Source organism: Argopecten irradians, chromosome 12 (genome assembly GCF_041381155.1).
Source record: "Argopecten irradians isolate NY chromosome 12, Ai_NY, whole genome shotgun sequence".
In the NCBI taxonomy this organism is placed as follows: domain Eukaryota; kingdom Metazoa; phylum Mollusca; class Bivalvia; order Pectinida; family Pectinidae; genus Argopecten; species Argopecten irradians.
Window position 1 is genome coordinate 33,228,296 of NC_091145.1, and position 22,055 is coordinate 33,250,350.

Genomic DNA, 22,055 nt, shown 5'->3' on the forward strand with positions numbered 1-22,055 from the left:
AGTTCTGGCTGTCAAGGTTAAACAGGAAGTGATGTCATTGCGGGTATAAACAGGAATTGGTTACGGTGTTAAGTAGAAGATCTTGTATGAGTATGGGCTTGATCGGACAGGTGGAATCAGAGGGGATGTTTAAAATATAATTGTCGAAATTTGCAAAACAATTCTTAGTTAAATACTGATTATGCCATAAAATAATTATTAATGGACCAATTTTAAGTTTGAAGACATCAAAGTCTTCAAAATGGCATACTGCATTGACGTAATAAAAAAAATGACGAAAACTGAATAATGAAAAAAAAAATTAAAAATAGTAACATTAGGTAAACTTTTGACCTCTAGCAAGCTTTTTAACGAGACATATTTTGTATCTAAATGTAACCCAAAAAGGTAGATACGTCCATTTCCTACAATAACATACCTTCAGATTTGAAACAGCTTTCATACTGTTTGAGTTATAGCAGTTTTTGTGTTTTAAGGTTTTCTGTCATGAATGGCGGCCATATTGGATTTTTTGACCTTCTTAATTTTGTTCATGGAACACCTTCAGTTACATGGCTTAAGCTTACTGAAATAGTTTTTATCCTATGTCCTACCGTTTGTCCGATAAAGCGTTCACAAAAACAAGAAGAAGAATAATTAACTTATGTCGCTGTGTTTGAATTCACTGTGTACATAAAATGTATTATACAGGTCTTAAAACTACATGCGCTGTTTATTGTCTGAATTTACATGTCCTTGTGTCATGAAATGTCTTGTACATGTAAATGTGTGTGTATGTAAGTTGTTATGATGACGTATGAGAGGTGAGTGAATGGATTGGTTGAGTGTGTCACATTGACCCTGTCCTTGCACGTGCACGCCCACCGTGGTGGAAGCGTGACCGCACATTACGTGGAAAATAGGCACCGGACAGATACCACCTATAGCTGGAAGCCTGTTTGCTTTACGGCCACAGTGTTGAAAGGTATGCTTATTTAATATATAACTAGAAATAAAGTAATTAACTTATTCTTCATTATGCAATATAATCAATATACTTAATAGTTTTCTGTTATAACGTCTTTAAATGACTTGTCCATAAACCTTAATAATATGTATATTTATAACAAAGGACCGCACGTGGTCCGTTAGTTTAGGGTAATGTATAGGGTAAAGTGATTTTAAACTAAATGTAATAACCATGAAATTAGAATAGAATTTACTATAAATATATAATAAATAAATACCTGTATATTATATTTATTACTTTACAGTATATGCATGGAATATTATAGCTGGTACATTTATGTGTCCCTATGTATTGTCAGGTATTGTTCTTTTTATTTCAGGTTATCTGTCTCCGTTTGTTGTGTATAAATAAACTATAAGCTGTTTATAGTTGTCGTAGCAGTTTTTATACGAAGAGAACATATCCACGTTAATCACTCTCGTGACACTTACATTATATATAATAATAATAATAGAGACCGCAGCGAACTCTTGTGATACAGGTGTCTCGGTAACGTTATTCTATGTAAATCATCCAAATATGTAGAGTTAGAAAACTTTCTCAAAAACCGAAAACAGGAGGTCAACACAAGGTCCAGCATCGCGCAAGACAGTATCCAAAGTCACACTCTCGCGGGATTACAAAATCACACTCTCGTGTGATTACAAACAAGTAACGCTTGGAAATATTCAAAACGAAAACATAAGTGAAAGATAAACCTTCCAATTTATTCTTACCTGAATCTAACAATTACACTTTGCCCTGAATCTTAATTTAAAAGCCGTTTTACGTTAGAAGTTGCTTCGGAATTTTCCGCCTGGCAACGGAGAATGACAATGAGATATAATTTGTAGCCGCAGTCACGTATTTTTGCAGAAAGTGAAAGTAGAAGTATTCTGTGTTCAATATTGTTTTTCTTGTTATAAACTCAATACCAGTAATTCAGCAAAGCTATGATTCTAATAATTAATAATTCTGTAAATGGTTTCTAGCAGTACAGTTATTCAGCGAACCCTATAAGCTATATAGTAAAAACAAAACAGCTGCGCTCTCAGATAGGCTTTGCCTAAAATTATATGAGAAATACTGTAAGAGGTATCTTCATAGAAGCTCTACTAACCATAACACGTGTGTGAGCATTTAGATTCCAATACATTCCAGTACCCCTTGGACTTTGAAATCGTGCCCCGCGGGAAAAGTCTCGCGCCTCCATGCAGGCAGCCATGTTTTAATTCTCGTTATCAGCACAACGAGATTTTAAATTTTCTCTGTAGGCAAAACGCGTACGTATCACCAGGATACACTTTGAAATTACTGTAAGTAGTTTTAGATAACTACACAAGGATAAGAACGACACAATAAATGTACTTGTCAAAATGATATACTGTCTGTGTGTTGTCAAGCGCACGGCACCGTCAGCCGTGACGTCAGGAAGCTTGGTGCTAAATTTAAGATGACGCCACATATTCCCGCGCATTTTTGATACAGGGCATGTTGCCAAGTTTTCCGTTTTGGAGAAAAACAAGATCGGAGAAATGAAATAATCCAGTTGAATATTTCTTTCTGACCTGTGTATGACGACTGCTAGACGCAAATATCGAAGAATAGCATTTACTAAAAATCAATAATTGGACTACAAGTTAAAACAGTTTAAATCTCATTCTCACCGTGTCCAACCGTACTTTGGAGGTTGCGGTTGAGGTAACGCAGAGATTGCGGTTAACTCCGGAAGAATGCAGGAATTTCAGAGGGTAGGTCACAAAATTGTCAAAATACAAATACGGAATTCTGCTGAATTAATCAACAAATGAGGTAGCCACTTGGTGGAACAGACATTGTAGATTTAAAATTTACATTGGACTTTAATTGAAAGTTTTCATACAGTCACTACACTTCGTGAATATTTTGGTCACCGAGGAATTGTTGTAATTAAATCAAATTCAGTAAGTTTCTAGTTGAATTCCTGATTTTAACACTTTCCAATTACATTGCTATATACTAAAAACAAACCAGCCGAATGTCATACATTTCTGTCTTGAAGTTTGCACATAAAAGCAAATTGAAATTTCGGTAAATGAAGTTGCGGTTGCATAAAGTAAAATCTTTAAAGTAAAATCTATCACGGTTGTGGTTTTTGGTCACTCAAAACCTATAATGTTTTGGATAATGGTAAACTTATCTATGAACTTGGGATGTTTTAGCGGTGTTTTCGATCATTTTTGCTAGTGTAAAACATTAAATTAAAACATGGTGTAGTTTCAGACATGTATTAATATGTTTTTGAACACCATCGTCCAGTGGGTATGTGGACGAATATTATGTCAGCTTGGACATTACTTTTGGAATGATAAGATCAGTTTGAATCGGCCAAATATTTATACAGAAGTGACCTAAGGTAAAACACTACAATCCTATTTTTTTTTGTACGTTGAGAAGCAAATGGGTACCTGGCACGGGAACATTTCGTTGAATGAGAAAGCAGGGTACCCCAAATTGCACCATTACTTGTATACTACTGACGTCTCTGGAATGTCATAGTATTTCAAGGGGTTAAAATTACAAGGTCGTGTGAATCTGTACTTGTACGGAGAATAAGACTATTTAATATCAAACTGATCTTTTAACACACATGTATTAAATCAAATAATGTTCGTTAAAATGGAAAGAAAAAAATATAAGTTTTCCTTTTTTAATCCGCGACCTTGTCCGTGACATTTAATATATCTGTGTACAAACTATATACCATGCATTATTTCACATTTGAAAAGTAAAATTTGTAGCATTGTTGTGATATCACCATCGTTAAAATACCTGAGTGAAGTAATGGGAGTACGCATTTATTTCGTGTATTCAAAACTGTCATAAACAATCAAACAAACTTACTTTATCCCAACCGCAACAATACTTTATCCCAACCGCAACAATTGACTGACCTTACTTTTGAGGTTATAATCCTAACTAGATATTCTATATTTACATTTTTTATAAGTAGCTGCACTCTTCTGAGGCATTGCCTAAAATTCATATTAATTCCAATTGTTCTGAAATCAGAACTTTTTTTAAGTGTTCCAGCAAAATTAATGTAGTATAACTTACTTACTTTTGGAGAAAATCGACATTTTGTGTCCCTATTTCCCTGATGCAAATATTTACTGTTGCCATACTTGGAAGGTCTTTATCACTACGGTATTTGTTCCCGTTGAAAACTAGCGCTCTGACGCCCTTCATGGGTTAAGTTCATTTTACGAATTTAAAGTCAACAAAGGAAGCGGAACAATATCAGAAACAATGCATTTTCACTAATATCGACATTAGTCTGGCACAGACCTCGATACTGGACAATAAGAATTTCCTGTAATAGTTGCAATAGGAAAATATTACGATGTCAGTAAATATATGCTTAATTTCTTTCGTTTAATTCAATTTCTTTTAATGACTTGATCCCGAACATTCCATAGACTGTTTCCCTTCCCTTAGTTCTCTACTCTCCGCCAGCCTGCGCTCCGCTCACTAGGGACCGGTAGCGGGTAACCATGATGATTTTTTTGATTGGTCAATCTACATATCCGGTTCGCTGGCATCACTTTTTTTAGGCGTGGGAAACCCCTTTACGCACGAAGCGACGGATCTTAACGTAAAGAATAAATAATTTATTTGAACGATATATAAACAAAAGTAAATAAGATCTTAAGTTTTGAAATCATTTCGTGCTAACAGAGTTTAGAGTGTTCATAGGAACGACGTTAATGACGTTATTTTCTCTTAACGGAAGTAGCCGTCTCCATGATGACATGTCATGCGCGGAAATGATGCGCACTACTCTGGAGTTGGAATTCCCACTCAAGATGGCTACTCGCTACCGGTCCTCAGTGAAGCGTACGCAAGGGAGGTAACTGAGGCGGGAACCAGTCTAGAACATCCCAGTGACGTCACTTTTAGTAGGAGTGAATGAAACGGCAGTCAGTCCCGCCAAACAGTGACGTCACAATTACCGGAATGACGTCGCTTACATATTTCCCACGGTAGTAAAAAGGTTTATCCCGCCTCAGACAAGAATCTTGCATTCCTATTGGTTAAAATGACGTCATATGATATCCAATATATAGTCGTATTAGGTTAGTAGAAAATCGTATCAGGTTTGGACGATAGAGTTATCGTTCTTTGCCCCCGAACGTCATTAGCAACAAGATGGCGGTCAAGTAACGCTTCGCGACGAGATGGAGACAAAATGTTTGAATGATAGCGCTGATGACCACTTTCAAAGCAAACCGAAATCGGCAACACTTGTTTAGGATTATTTAGTAGAAATGGACCATGACAACGCATTCGAGTCTTCAATGAAGTGAAAAATATTTTAAGTTTTGAGTCGTTTTGGTTTCCATACTCAGTACAAAATGCATTTTGCAGTTACTTCGTTACACATTTTGTTAGTGACCTAATTCGCCTCGCTCGATACAACTTTATTTTAGACCCAATTTTCCGTATTAGGTCACTAACAAACTGTGTAACTAATAGAACACTCATTCGGTTTAGTGAATGCATTCTTTTCTTGATCGTCAAAGAAGCGTGTCGCTTTGAGCGAAATCGTGTAAATAACAGGCAATTTGCTTTCGTTTTGAATACCATCTTCTGTATGTATAATGAAAAAGTTGCAGGAAAAACAGAATACACGGTCACTATCTTACAATACAAGTTTTATTTTGGTGTCGACATGGAAAACCGAGATGACCCAGCAAAACCTCCTCATCTCATCTCATCGCACAAACGATAGCAGCATCGATATTAATTATAGCAAAATAAATATGTCCAACGTTGGAAATATTGCAAGTACATTCATTTTTTACATAAACCAGTAATTAGAATAATCGTTTATTTCATCTAGACTAAATAATTTGCAAATACCATACATCGCTTGCAAGGAGGTGTTCTTGGCCTATCGCTACCCACTATCGTGGTCTTATATTATGTAACTTTTCATCGGATATTAAATTTCGATATATCTGTTTTCGACAGTTAAATTTCTATGAACATGTGTAAAACAAGCAGTCTAAACTGCTATTCTGAGACCGTAAAATGCAATCTTGGTCACCTCAGCCAAAACACAAGGGGCACGCAAATTATGACTTTAACATTTTCATGTAAACTGATGCATATGTATGTCATTTAAAGTATTGGAGACCTTGCAGGTGTATATCATGACGTTTCAAGTGGCTGCCTGCATTTTTTTTTGTGAAAAATGAATTATACTGTTACATATATGTTATAAAAATCGATTAGCTTTTTTATTATCATTATTGTTATATACACTGTATGTGATATTTAAACGAAAGCACAGATTTTACCTAAGAAGCCAATGATATATATAATGTAAGTATCGGTTAGCTTGTAAAAAGAATAATAATAAGAATAAGAAACTTAACGAAAACAATAGGTCTTTTCACAAATGGTGAAAAGCCATAAAAACAACTGGCCTTTTCTTATTGCATGTAATTATTCATATTATTATCTGGTTTGCCTAGCTTGCAATTATCGCTTACCTTTCTATTTAATTTGTTTTATTTCATTTTTATTTGCAATATCAACCAAAATTGAGATTTCATTATGCATTTTTATGCATAGGATTAGGATGTTATTTCGAATTATATAATAACAATCGCGTAATTTGCATTTTTGATTTTATTGATTTTCTGTACTCAACAAGTGGCCTAAAGTAATGATGTGTATCTTGAAGCAGTGTAGAACTCAAACACAGGCTGATGTATATTGAGTCCTTGGAGTCGACTGTATACAATGGTTATTGGAGAGTTATTAAACAATACATATGGATAACAAACGTCAATATTTGGGTATGATACCCAATACCTAATGCATTTGATACCAAGGTAGCTACTGTATAACATAGGACAACATTGTTATTCATTAGGACTTATCCGTATAATAATTAACAACATGGCTATGTAATGAGTAGTTATACAATGACGCTAACGTAATTTGGTTTTCAATTAGGCTTTATATGTACGTACAAATGCTATCGTAAATAACATACTGTACACTTTTGCTTGACCTACACAATATAATATACTTGAAAGCCGTATATGTAAATGTAGATAATTATGTATTCGTCCAAATTTTTAAGTCTAAAATTCTTATTATTATGATATCAAAACGCATTAGTTATAAGAGAGTGATGAAGCCAGTTCACGGACAATAACTACATGTACAGGTATTTAAATGTGACTTTGGTGTCGGATTTCCATGCCGTTGAAAATATATAGACCAGTCGATAAAACAACCACATATTCTAGTTTCATTTTTAGTGAATTGAAATGGGTCACCAAATACTACGCATAGTATTTTATAGAACTAACTACGATTTTTTTCTCTTTATTTTATAGTATGTGCAAAATTTTGATTTTAGTCAGTTTTTTACTTAGTTTTATTTTGGAAAATCGGGGCCTGGTGTTATAACAGGTTTTCAGGTCACTAAACTATAATCTTATCTAGGTCAATAGCCCGAGATACTCTGGCCCTGACACCAGACTTAGACATTATGACAGATAGATGTCTGGTTTCCTAAACCAGACATCTATCTGTCATAATGTCTAAGTCTGGTGTCAGGGCCAGATTATCTCGGGCTATACTTTCTATTGTTTTTCTATGGGGATTTTTTTTATATATCAAGTTACTTACTTCTGAAACCATCGATCAAGCACATATGCATGCACAATTCATGCGGCGATTAAAAATACATCCGTACCTTAAAGTTATAAGAGGTCTTAATTTACTTGTGTCACTATTTTTTTCAAACAGATAATGTTAAGTTCAAAGAATTGAGAAAAACGTAGACAGACGGAAATATAAAATAATGTTATTCAACAGCCAGCGTTATGATATTTCACGAAAAACCGAATGACATATATTGATATTGATATCCATAAAATACAAGTCATTATATTTACGTGTCACAGACTACTGTAGAAGGTATACCCGATTATCTACATACATGTAATGTCCAAGTCCTGGTCATTGGCTCCAGGCAAAACTGACTGTGGTATCATCACCTAGCTTAGACCTTATGGTTCTCCAGATCAAAGTGCTTGGCAATTGTGTTGTCTTTTGAAGACACTTTTTAGCTTAGAGGCCGGTTTCATGTTAAAATACCTCTGTCCTTTTATTTCCGCCGACGTCTCCTCACGTCCACATTGGAAGGAATTGGTGTGTCGATACATGTATCAAGTTCACACCTTTTCGTGTCAACAAAATAATCAATCGACGGTCACTGCACGGATCCGTCATGCTAAGTTGTTGGTATGAATTTTTTTTGAAGAAATTTTTTAAAATATTCAGCTAAAAAACATCCTATTTACAAGTTCTCTAGTTAAAAATATTATATCTAAAATAGAAATAATGGACCTTTTTCGGTCCATATTGTGTTATATCACCCTTTGCAGAAAAAACAATTTTAAGGTCTCGGTCAACGTCGGAGACTCACGGGTGATCGCACTACACTACGCTACGTACATTGTATACACTGATCAACAATGAATATGCCTCATTAATTATTCAGGAGTTCGATGAAGGTCTCGGTTGCTCCCAGGGGATATTAACGTTATATTAGTGTCTATACCGCCTGGGTTACCGAGGATAGATCTCGGTGATTATTAATTTTATTTAAAGTGAATAGTCGGGCAAAGAAAACCAGTCTAAATGCGTTCATTGGCCTTCCGAAAGTTCTCACATATTAATACGACGGTCAAGTTCTGCTTAGTTTCCCAGTTCTGACCATTAAAGTAAAGAAAAGTTGAAAAAATTGAAAGCGAGGCTGTGTGGAAATGTAACCAGGACATAGTGAGCCGGGAGGACGTTTTAGAATTCCCATATTTTAAATTAATTTCTTCGTACGCAGACAGATTTTGACGAGAGATTTTATTTTTCCATTTCATAAGAAATTATACTGGATACATTCACACCAGTTTTACCGACTTTAGCCATCCTTGCCCGACTGTTCACTTTAACTCTGGCGATATAACAACATATGGACCCCCAAAAATGTCCATAATAGATAATAAATCCATCCTCGGAAACCACAGTGTCTTTCCTCCACTACGCCCCGTTTCATACATCTTGACAAATCGTCGGTAGCCCACATATAATTAGCCTACTGAACGTAGCGGTATAAACGGAGTGTGATGGAATTTAAACATTGTGGTATCCAGGGGTGTGTTTAAAACCGTAACGTAGCTAGCGTGGGTTACCGACGATGAATAAATTGAACTTGATCATCTATTTACACTAAACAATTACAGTAATATATTTATAGTAGTGTTTAAATGTTACCATTAGTTCATGCATTTGTTAGTTAAATACCCAATATTTTTCCGAATAAAAGATAAAAAGATTAAAGAAAAAAAACTATAATAAGAAATATGATATGAAAATGGACTAAGATAAGGTTACAAAACCTAACGAATGCAAGATTCCCTATGTTACACCGTCTGTGCTAGTCAACTAAAGCGAAGACCATATGGCGGAGAACATAAGACGACCCGCGTTATGGAAATCAACATTTATTTTATCTTAATTAAAAGTAAATTGTTCAGAAAGTGATGGAAGCCGTATTAATTGTACGTTGTCTAATATTTGCGGCTTTATAAGATTATTATTCTCGTTTTATATTCCCATTTTTAAAAATCAAAAGTCGTCTCGGAAAGGTATACCAGGCGGTATGCAGTGGTCTATCACTTTCGCCCTTTTTATCATAGTGAAAACTGTTTAAGTGTTATACATATTTTCTCCGTCTGTTTGAGTTTTAAACTCTCTAATTTTACCACTTTTTATAGTTGCAGCACTTGAAGTGTATTTAATTATAAAAGTAAAAAATCTGTTTAACGTGTACACGTGAAAAATAGGCTCGAAAGAGCATCCTTGCGACAATCTCGAAGTAACACGAGAGTTGTGAATCCAAGAGAAAATGTCAACAATTTTTATAAACAAAACATGTGGTCAACCTCAGCAGACTGGATCTACAAAGAAAATAATGCTCGCACATTACAATATTTGAGACACACAATACTGTGCGGCAATGTGTAATGTTGATGTTTCAAATAGTCATTCTATGGACATATACCAGCATAATTTGCTCATATTAGCCTAGAGGAAAACGTAAATAAACACATGTGCGCTTACGCTAGTTACCTTGCTCACCACATGCAGGTCATGTCGAACTTAAGTCACGTGATACGATTCGGAATCTGACAAAACCCGAAGTCAATGAACATGGCGGTCATTGAAGCCGCTTTATTCAAAACCAATAATATATGATCCATTGCTTTTGGCTCTCTTATAGGCCAACATATGCTTTTGCGTTGCAGTGAAATTAGTAGCAATATAACTTTAAAGAAGACGGCATTTGAAACGGACATACACTGTATCGATAAAACAGTCCATTACGCTTCTTATTGATGATATATACATGTACCATATAAATATACGTCAAATAGTAATATAAAAGTGGGTGTTTTGGCACAGTTCCTCCCCTCTTTGAACCTTACCATCCCCACACCTTCCCAGTGACACCCCCTCAGAAGAAAGGGGTACCACTGACGTCATGTCTCATGATGTAATATTATACATTTATTGCCCTGACGGTAGGGAGACATGACGCTTTGTTTACCCAAGGCATGTCATATTTCCCGAGGGCGTAGCCCGAGGGAAATATGACTTGCCGCGGGTAAACTAAGCGTCATGTCTCCCTACCGTCAGGGCAATAAATTGTTTATTATACCGAACAAATAAAGTTTTTCTCTCGCTTAAATACAAGTCTAACGTAATGGCTAGATTTTAAGTTGTTTGCCCAGAACACTGTTGCCGTGTTGAGCTAACGTTATAGATATAGTTAAATCAGAAGTTAGACCTACCGCATCTTTCAGTCCAAATCAACTCACTTTAGCATGTTACATCATATAAACATAATATGGAGTGTAATTGTGTTATCTGTATCCTTTATCACAAGAATATTAATACATTTCCTCGGACGAAAGCGTCGTCTGCCATCCATTTTATTTGTTATCGGAATACCTCGGAGAGTTCCGTTACACGAACGATAACTCTTGCTAAATGTACGAGGGGCTCCGCATGGGGGAAACATGATTTTTGAACATGACGTTCAGCGGGATACTCGATGTTTTGTCGCCCTCACACGTGACGTCTCTCGACCAATCAGCGACTGTGACTCATCGGTGAGGTATAATAATATAAATAAGCTGCACCCCATCTCCCACCCAAAAGGCACCCCTAGGGGTACCAATCGATGACGTAGCGATGACCATAATATCTTGTTTAGTTTTACGAATCATAACTACAGTATTTGTACAAACAATTTTATTTTCCCCGTCGCGACAGAATGAACGTTGGTCGGAGAGCCATCCCACGCCAATTAACACAAGTAAATGAGAGCCATCTTTCACCCGTGTAATGGTACTTGGATGATCTGTGTATATGTACACCCTTTCTCATCAAACATGGTCCTGATATTGGACCTTTATAGGATAGTTCACTCTCCTACGAATCGGTTAAATCAGACGCGCGTATCCAGGAATCAAATTTCTTTGGCCAATGAAGCCACTTCACGAAGTATTGTCTGTTTTGTCCTTTTCCTCTTGTTTTCAGTATTCCTTCGACTTTCCACATATCTTGATCCCTGACATCCACTTTTTGTAGCACGGACAGATAAGATGTCCCTTTAATCTCGTCATCGCCATGGTCTTTGAGTCTGTATAGTTGGAGACCACTTCGAAGTATCTTTTGTGAAATGGTGAATATTTCGCCCGTCCATCTTTGATCATATTATATCGTAAAAACATTCTTCAAATGAGTCAATCTAACTTAATCTCCGACCTTGAATTAAAATGGTTTACGAGTCTTCTTCGTTTTACTCAAGAAAGCCGGCTTCTTTGGCCAATACATTCTCCATCAGTTGGACGTCTCCTTGTCCTTTGTTACATTAGCCGGAGCCAAAGCGATGGTACGATGATACATATGATTGTAACTATCGGCAAAGGTCTAATGTTTTTTGATGTTTCTCTCGTGTGTGAAATATCTATACAGTCTAGATTTGATGTTCTTGATCACACGCTCTGCAACAGCTGCCTTTGTTTCGTTTTGTGCGTAGAGATGTGTTATACCATATTTTTGTAGGACTGCATTGACCTCTCTTGATCTAAATTCCTGACCTTTGTCGGTTCTGAACGATTAGGCTGTCTCCCTCGGGTTAATCTGTCTTGCAGGGCTCTAGACACAGACGTTCCCTTCTTGTCTTTCACTACGTCAATGACGACGAGCACGTAGGAATAGTCATCCTTCTCACTCCTAAACTTGACCATGTCCATGAGATCGGCAGGCCTCTGGTCATCGATCCCCGTCACGAAAATTTTGTTCCGTCGGGGTGATCTCGTGGAGACTGTAAGGTTCTTGTCGTTGTAACCATTTTCTTATCTTATATTTGCTGATGACATATTTTCCAGCTTTCCTTACATATCTATATAGTTTGTCAGGTCCAGAGAAACTCCCTGCATTGACAGGATTAAAGTAAATGTCTTTTAGATAATTTTAACCAGAAGACATTCTACTTTGTCAAGTGCTACATGTAATACTGACGTAATAAAGATAAATGGCCTATTTATATCAATTTTCACCCTCGTCAGATTTCTCTTCTCTCCCTTCCTCTTCATCATCCTCTCCTTCCTCACCCTCCTCATTATCATTCCACATCTCTTCTAAGACATGACGGTTCTTTTTGAGTGCCATACTAATCGCCTTATGAGCTTCAAATCCGATAAATTCAGTCACATCTTCCATGACGTGTTCGTGAATTTTTCCATTTCGTAATTGAAGAATGGACATGATAATCGATCTATAGTCTTTGATAAATAGGTCCATGTCTTTAGATCTTATTTTTTCTTCTGTTATCACTTTGGCTTCGTTATCAGAAATGCCTTCATTTACATATTTATATTACTTTTTATTCCATTCTTCTTCGTTTGCTGACTTGGCTTTTCCATAATGGCATTAAAAACCTCATGTTCCTCACTTTCCATATCGTCGTCATGTAAACTCTCAAAAGATAACCATTTCTTGACCACTGGTTCGTTTTCATCGTTTGATTGAAGCTTCCTTTTACGTGATTCATTTTAGGGACACCAGTTCTTCACATGTCTCTGTTAATCATGTACATCTTGAAACATGATACCACAGTCGTCGCAAGATGACATATCTTCTGAATCTATTTGTTCCAAATCTTCTCCTTGTTCCTGTTGCTGTTACTGCTGCTGCTGCTGCTGCTGCTGCTGCTGCTTGATATACTTCTGCACGGTCAGAGTATCAGCCTCAAGAAGATCGTCGTTGTTGGTCCTTTTATAGACCGCTCGGAAAATATATCATTGCGCATGCATGATGACTCGGGTGTTGATGGGTTTAGATCGATTAGTAGGTAACCGAAAGTTTTATCAGTAGCCTCTTTAAAATGCCTCATCAAATATTCATGATTCCCATGGTACATCTGTCTTGCAAGAGTCATGGTCTGCTGTTTGTCGATAGGATTGTTGAATAAGACAAAATAATGGCAAATCCTTCTCTGTCTTGAATCCTTATTGTAGTAAAGGTTTTGATTGATAGCCAGAACGGACAAATTTCTGTGATGACTACCCTCCGTAAATAATTTGTTAATACGAGGATCTTTGCTTGCTGTCGACATGAATTCATCCAAGATCACCAACTTTCTAATACTTGGACCAATGAATGAATCCTGGTCTAAATCCAATGGAATCCCTTGGTGGTACTCGAGTGATCTGCGTATATGTTTGGTCACTCTCCTGATATTCTCCAGTGCCAGTAAGCATAACTAGTGATGCCATCGGCAAGCAAATATCGTTTGTTGTCGAATGGCGAACGGACCCTTTTGGTTAAAGATACATTAAAAAGTTGATGTTTGTAACTTCTGATCTGGTTCATTGTAGACATTATGATTTTCTTTTGTAACTTCTGATCTGGTTCTTTGTAGTGCTCGAAACGGGTATGGTTTTCGATGACATATTTTTTAATCCCTTTCGCCTTTTTCGATTCTATGTTTGTTTCTAACATTTTCCCATTTTTTTCGTCTTTACGATTGTAAGTGTTGGCATACATTTTCGCTTTTATTCCTACACAAGTATGAATCGGGTTTCCATAGGTTTCTTCCTTCATTTCCCCCAAATACCTTTTTTATTTTCCATGCTGTAGAGAGGATGGGATGTGCAATATATGAAGTGTCAAATAAATGTTTGTCTTCTGACATATCTTGATAATTGTCCTCTGTCCGGATGACATAGGCCAAACCCTCGGTATCGGTAAAGTGAAGACGTGCTTTACATCCATATTTTCGTTTGAAAGTCATACATCAATGTTTTATCGAGAATACTGAATCCCAAGTAAATAGGTCTGTTCAAATATAGTTTTGATTTTATCATGTGGACACCAACCAAATCCTCCGAAAAGATTCCAAAATCTTAGAAAGTTGGTTACATGTTAATTTCATGGCCTTCTTCTCGCTCTTGACAAGTTTGACATCCATTCTCTTCCTTAATTTTCCATAGTCTTTCCAAAAACGCTATTATTCATCAGCTTATAGAAGTCTTTTTCAAAGCTGTTTCGAGATTGCTTCCTTTTTTGAGTGTTATAATGAATATAAGGCTTCAGCCAAGGTGACTGTTTGAACGCTAATTATCTGTGATCTTTTGTAAGCTTCATGCCAAGAGAAAGATATTGTTTCAGATTTCGATAATGTATGACATACTTCTCCTTGTTTCTAATATTTGGTAAGAGTTTTTCGGATGAATGATAATGATCTAAGCAGTCATGCTGATTGCCATAGTCTCCCAGATCCCGCCATAATGTTTTACTGTGGCAAGACAAATCATCCTTTCCTACAGTTATTCGTTCGCGGGTTTGTCTGGGTCGACTTCACATCTCTCTATAGGCACCTGGAATGACTCGAAATCCACATATATACTATAAGGTACCTTCAATTGTTTTCTCACGTCCTTATAGAACAGCCATGTTTTCTCTTCTGTTGGAAGTTTTATTTTATCAGTAGGATATATGATCTTCTAAAATCCTTTGTTTGGTAAATCATTGCAGACAGTACACACAATGAAAATACTGCGCAAGATGTAAATGTTGATCGCTCAACAGACGATTCGGGTCCTTAAAACAACAAAAATGAGACTTTCTTCCATTTGACATCATCAGTAAATCCACGTGTCGGCCATATCTTTGCTTTGTAGAGGGAAAAGTGATCCTTTTTCGAACCCTAAGACGTTGATGCTGATGTTGTTGAGTTTTTCGAATTTACTAATGTCGGTTATTTTCACCGGAAAGGTATCCATCGAAATGCAAGTCTTGCTGGTGTGAAAGAGATTTAGAAACACGCTGAGAATTTTTCTTGACTGGGGTAATGCAGCAATTACTGACCACATGAAACACTTCTTATCCTTGTTTTGAACGTTGATGATGGCGTGATCGGGAGAGGGATATAGTTAGATCCCTTAAGGGGCTTGTATCTTCCAAAATGTAACTGCAATTGAATCACCTTGTCCAATATCCAGTTACTACCCTGTCGCTGGTAATCTATAAAGGATGTTTGAATTTTTCGTATATTCTCGCATACCCTCATCGATGTCAGGTGAGTTTAAAGTAATCTGGTATTTTCCAAGGAAATGCGGCGTCACTCGTTCTACTGTGTCTCCTTTTGGTTTTGAAAATTTGACTTGGATGGATAAGAACCACTAGACACTACCCCAAACAACAACTTCCTCAATTATTTTCTTTGTGGCGTTGTTTTGTTGCTGAATGAATGTCGTTGTGTGTAATTTGGCTTGAATCTCAGCAGAAATGGTTACAACTTTGACGGTTCCCCCAAACGCCTTCCCCGAACATTGGTCATCGTTAGCATGCCTTAAAGTAGTATCTGGGAGTAATGTCGGACCGCTCTCCTTGTTATCCTGTCCGCCTGTTTGGTTTGTAATATGGCTATCCAAATGTTTACGGTATTTGTCATTTCTCCAAAATGATTTTCCACAACAGGTATGTAGAAGTTAATCGTGCATCATTTTATGTCGTGTAAGCCTATCTTTTCTCCCGAATTCTTTGTCGCACTTGTCACAATTTAATTTTTATCTCCATGCTCGGTCTTATATCTGGTTAGAGTTTTTATGTTCAAATGATCAGTTACAGTTAGTACACATCCATTTTCCTTTCTTAGTCAGAACATTTTCTTTATCCATAGCTTTTCGTGTCTCCAAAGTTTCTACAATAATAGAACAAAATATACCGGTGTGCTCCTTACTAAAGGTCTTCGGTGAAATGAAAGTCTTTAAGCAATAAACAGTTACCAAATTGTAGTATATAGTCAATATGAATACAATTTGGGTGACAGATAAATTGAATGTCGCCACATCAAATTTTATTTTAGCTATAATACCTAAAAATCTACAAACTAACATACACTTTCAAAATATTTAAACATTATATCTCTTGATGTGACAGTTAATATCGCGCAATGTAGATATCCTACAATGGTAGTGATGTGGTTCCGAATCAGCGCTTGGGGAAGGACGCTGCTGAGGTGATTTAGCTGATGATGGAATTCTATTCCGCTAGAGACAAAGTGGACAAAGTGATTTATTTAAAACACATATGTTGACGTAGGATAATGGGATTTTTGTGCCACTATAAAGGTAAGATGCAATTTTATTTAAATCTGACTTTTCTATGATAGTTTTGTAGGATATTGAGTGTGCCTGGTTTCGCTTTTATGAACTCTTTAGGTTTCTATCAGTCTGTCAGATATCTGTCGATATTAATCAAAGAGTTCTTGTGATAAAGCTGGTTCTCATTAGCACTGTCGTCTTTTTTTCGGTCTAGCCTAGCTTCGGCATAATACCATGCCGAGTGCCTCCCCCAAGACATTCGCAGTGATGTAGAGTCTACTGTACTCAGTAAGGGTTATTCCCCTTTAATCATCAAATTCACAACACTACAATTTAATTTCTGTTCTCGGAAGGCACATGTATTACAGTCACTCCGAAATCAGTATTGCTGAGTACATTTTAATGTTGTGTAAAGCTCAAACGATGTGATTGTCTTCAAATTAAGTTGAACATTCCATCAGTTTAAGCTGAGTTTATCTCGAAATTACACGGTGTAATTATACTTCAAACAGTCAAAAGCTTACCAGGTACCTTGAAAAACTCTCAACTCAAGCCCAATGCAGTATTTTTCCTTGTGTTTTCCAATCAAAGAAGGCTAGATTTTAATTTCCTCCGGCGTTCCGGACACAGTAGCAGACGACGTTCTAAGACGCTGGACGATGCTTTTATGACGTTTTAATTAATTTGGTATTTGGAAAGCGTCCAAATATTGATTACTGCAAATTTTAAATGTTTTTATTTTGGTTTTCATTTTAATTTCATTAATGCCAACATTTTGAATTTAAAGTTTAATTATTTCGAATACAAATACTATGTGATGATAGGCTACTAGCTATGTTTATTGTTTACTGGCGGCCATGTTTGTTTACATTGCTTGTATTCCTACACAGAGACCTCATCACTATAAATTGCAGACATACTCTCATATCCTACAATTTGGTATACTAGTGATATATAGGCGAATGCAACATGGAATGTAAATATAAAATTATACACCTGTACTTATACCCATTTCTAACGAATAACGTCATTCCTTTTTGTGATCGGTTAATACAACGTTTGGAAGAATGTTTTAAGTATTTCGTTTAAAATATATCTTGAAGCATGCAGCAGGGTTGGGGTCAATTACATTGCAATGTAATTAATTACAATTACAATTCCTTGTTCAAAACCCAATTACAATTACAATTACTCAGTTTTGTAAATGTAATTAATTACAATTACAATTACTTTCAAAAAGTAATTAATTACAATTACACATTACATTTTCTTAATATGTTTATTTTTAATAACTTATACACATTTGTATAGTCATATAATGAAGCATTTATACATATATATGTCACTATCAGTAAAGTCTGATAGAACACGTGCTTCACATAAACCGCAAGTTACAATTGAGTATTGGTAGGGTGTATTAGTTTTACACATACATTTTTATTGGACCTAGGTCCAATAAAAATAGGTTCAATAAAAATATACATTTAAAACTTTTCATACACTGATGATGATAAAATGCAATTCAAAAATATGAATACCTGGTACCGTACCAGGTATTCATATTTTTGAATTGTATTTTATCATCAGAGACTTAGTTTGAAAATTATCATCAGACAGTCTGTTTCTGTCTGGTCGATATACTTTGCCAGCAACACTAAACAATCTCTCTACTGGAGCTGAAGTGGCTGGTATAGCTACATGTAAGTACTTGCTAGCTATAATAGACAAATTTGGAAATCTGCAAGAATTATCTTTCCAGAACTTTAATGGGTCACAACATTTCTCTGTGCAATATTCACCAATGTACCCGTGTAGATGTCTACTTCATTGGATTTAAGACCTGAGTTGTGTCTCTTTCGTGAGGGTGTAGTGGGAAGAAAACTGAAAAAGTCTTTTGTTTTAATTTTCTTGGCAGGAGGCGGTTGAAGACTAATCTGAGCTATCATCTATATTTTTGCCTTCATTAGATATGCTAATTAGGTGATCAACAGGTGTTATATAAGCAAGACCTTTGTGAGTTGTAATCACAGGCGATGTGTTCACACCTCACACCTGTATATTGCCGGAGGGGTAAACTACAGGTAAAACAGATACAAATGTACTTGTCTACTGTGGTCACTGCCTCACATATGTTACCTGTTTAAATTTCTATCTAGCCAAATACATGTCTTACATCTTAGTATTAGACATTAGTAAATATATATGTATATGTAATTGAAAAGTAATTGAAATGTAATTGTTAATTACACATTTTCAGAATGTAATTAATTACAATTACATGTAATTGAAATATTTCTTAATTACAAATTACTTTCAATTACTTGAAAAAATGTAATTAATTGCAATTAATTACAATTACATTTTTAATTACCCCAACCCTGGCGTGCAGATAAGCTAATAACTTATTAAAGAACTGGTAGTCTGATGGCGTTCGTGCGAAGAACGCAAACTACCGTCAGCAGTAACTGGCATCACCAAAAGGGCCCAGATGAATTATTGGCCGGAAAGAGCTTCCCGGATATTGCGGGGACATGTCACATTAGAGCGCCCTCTTTCCGTTGTGGACTTGTGACATCGGCCTAATCCAGTACACCTAATTCATTCGTGACAAACACCTCAGTCGTTCTTATGTTAGTTCATTGATATCGAATTATTATATTGTGTTTAATTAATTTTAACAATAAATCCTAAATAATTTGTTATTTATTGACTATAATTAAATTACATAAATGTGTAAGTTTGTCTGATTAAAGGACAGGAGTCCTATGGCGTTTGTGCGAAGAACACAAGCTACTGTGTCACCAGTAACTGGTATCAACCAAAGGGTCCACATTATTTTTTTCAGTCGGAAAGAGCTTCCTGGATATCACATTAAACCGCCCTCTTTCCGTTGTGGACTTGTGACATCGCCCTAATCCAGGACACCTATTTCATGCGTGACAAATACCTAACACTTTGTTACTAATTGTGCTGAAACTTACCTTTTCCTTAGCTGTATATATATACCAAATGTTTTGATGCTTCTCGTTCCGGTATCTTCTGTATAATGAAATTTGGTCTAACTGCTCTTTTATTTATACCCTCTCACACACTCAATTAATTTCATGTAATTTGATTGGACAATAGATTTTCTGCAATTTTATTTTTCATTTTTTTTTCAGTCAGTTTTTGTTGCCTTCGTTTTATTGCCTTTTTTAAATTTCGCTGATGTAAAGTTAATATCCTCAATGTTGCTGTATGTTACACCTTTCACACTAGCTGGTAACCATAAAGCTTTTTCATCTGTCACTGTCCGGAATTGCGGATTTTTTCTATTGCCTCAAATGAAAAAAGGATTGAAGCTACAGCCTACATGGGTACAAGTCTGTCCTTAACCGGCCATGCAGTTACAGTGAGCTGCTAAAACTTTCTCATCTGTCTGAACGATAATCCATGGTGTAAGTGCAGTTTTATTCAAACGCTGTGAGTGAAGCACCTACAAAACAAAAATATAATTGTAAGGGAAATGGTATTAATCAAAATCAATGTTTTTCTACATATATAATTACATTAGAGTATCATTTATCTGTCGACGTCAGTCACATGAATAGAAGCATTGTGTTATACATAAAATAAAAAATAAAAAAATAAAAACTAAATTATTCATTTGATATTATATACTCTGGATTCTCCTATCTTAGCATATAAGACAAAAGCAATTTAAAGGGCAAGAGTTCCATTATACATAATTCTACTCTTCGGTGATTATCTATTGCATATGTTTAACTTATGCGGTGTTGGCTCGGGTGTAGCTACAGCGTAAATATTGTACATGTTTAATCGTACATGTATTGCTATACCACTTGGAATGTCGACGGTATCAATACAAATCCATAACAAAGTCGTGTAATTTGTCAATATTTTTTATTATATGATTCATAAGGAATACAGAACAATACATTTATGCCATATTTTGCTTCATGGTTATGTAATAGAATAAGCCTGACTGAAGTGTCCCTTAAACGTTTCGAGATGTTGTGACACACATTTTATACCAAATCTCCATGAAATTTAATTCCTACATTCCATTTGTAGTTCTAAGTTCCTTATTCCATTACTTATATCAATTATCTGTTTACTTATTTGATTCCCAATTACCTATAACATAATAAATCGATTAATTTTATAAATATGCAACATTTCCCCTCATTTAAAACCAAAACCAGTTATGTAGTCTATGAAGTCTATGTAAATCCTTTAATTTGAATGTAATAATTATAATTCAGAACACAATTCAAATGTTTATGTATCATTTATAGACAGCAACTAGCTAAGGCGTTTAACACTGTGTGGCACGCAGGTCTGCTCTACAAAATTCATGAAATGGGGCTTATAGGCAGAGTGTGGATTATCCTCAAGGAAATGTATAACAATGTTAAGAGTTGTCTAACGTATAAAAAATAATGTCCAAAAGTGTTTTAATGGAAAGAGGAATTTTACAAGGGTCGCTCTCTTCCAAAATGTATCTGATTTTCATCAATGAATTATTAAACGAAATCGAAAAATGTGGTAAAAGCACATTGATTGTTGATCTGAAGGTTACCCACTCAAACAGACGATTTGTGTCCTTTAAGTACAAATTATCAAAGTTTGCAAGATATGGTAAACATATGTAAAAATTATAGTCGGAAGTGGCGGTTTACGTTCTAATAAACGCACAAAGTACAATGTATCTATCATTTTACTTTACAATTGCGTTCTACCAGTAGTTAATGAAATCAAACACGTTGGTATATTGTTAAATGACTATAGAAATAAAGTCGAAAGGACTTAAAGGACATGTTGTAAGTTAAAAACTGGTATTATATCACTTCTAAAGTCATGTGCTCATCCTAATGCTCTTAGCCCTGCAACTATTGCCAAACTGGCCAAAATTAAGATCTATCCATCTGCTCTATTCGAATGTGAGTTGTTGCTCCTAATAACGCAGAGATAAATATGCTAAAACGAGCACAGAATTTTATTGTCAGATGTGTTCAAGACTAGGACTGACATGTGTGTATAATTGCTCGGTTGGGTTTATTGCCATGGATGGTGGATTCCTGATTCACAATTTTTTTTCCACCAGATTTTTTACCTATTTTTTGAATGCACGGAAACAACAAGGTTTCATACCAGACATCATAAGTATATTACGAAAATACTCATTGTATCTGGTACTTCTTCTAGTAAAAAACAATAGCAAAAACTTGTTGATAAAATGGTTACTTTGATGAAAGATCACGTCTAGAACGTATGTCAAATGATATATTTTATTAGATTCAAATGCATTCACCCTAAAAATA

The 22,055-nt window shown here is 35.7% G+C and overlaps 1 protein-coding gene across 1 annotated transcript in view; it reads left to right on the top strand.

Moving 5' to 3' along the window:
- LOC138304664 (probable imidazolonepropionase) overlaps positions 1-22,055 on the top strand; it is a 35,467-nt gene that overhangs the window by 8,154 nt on the left and 5,258 nt on the right. The window lies entirely within an intron of this gene.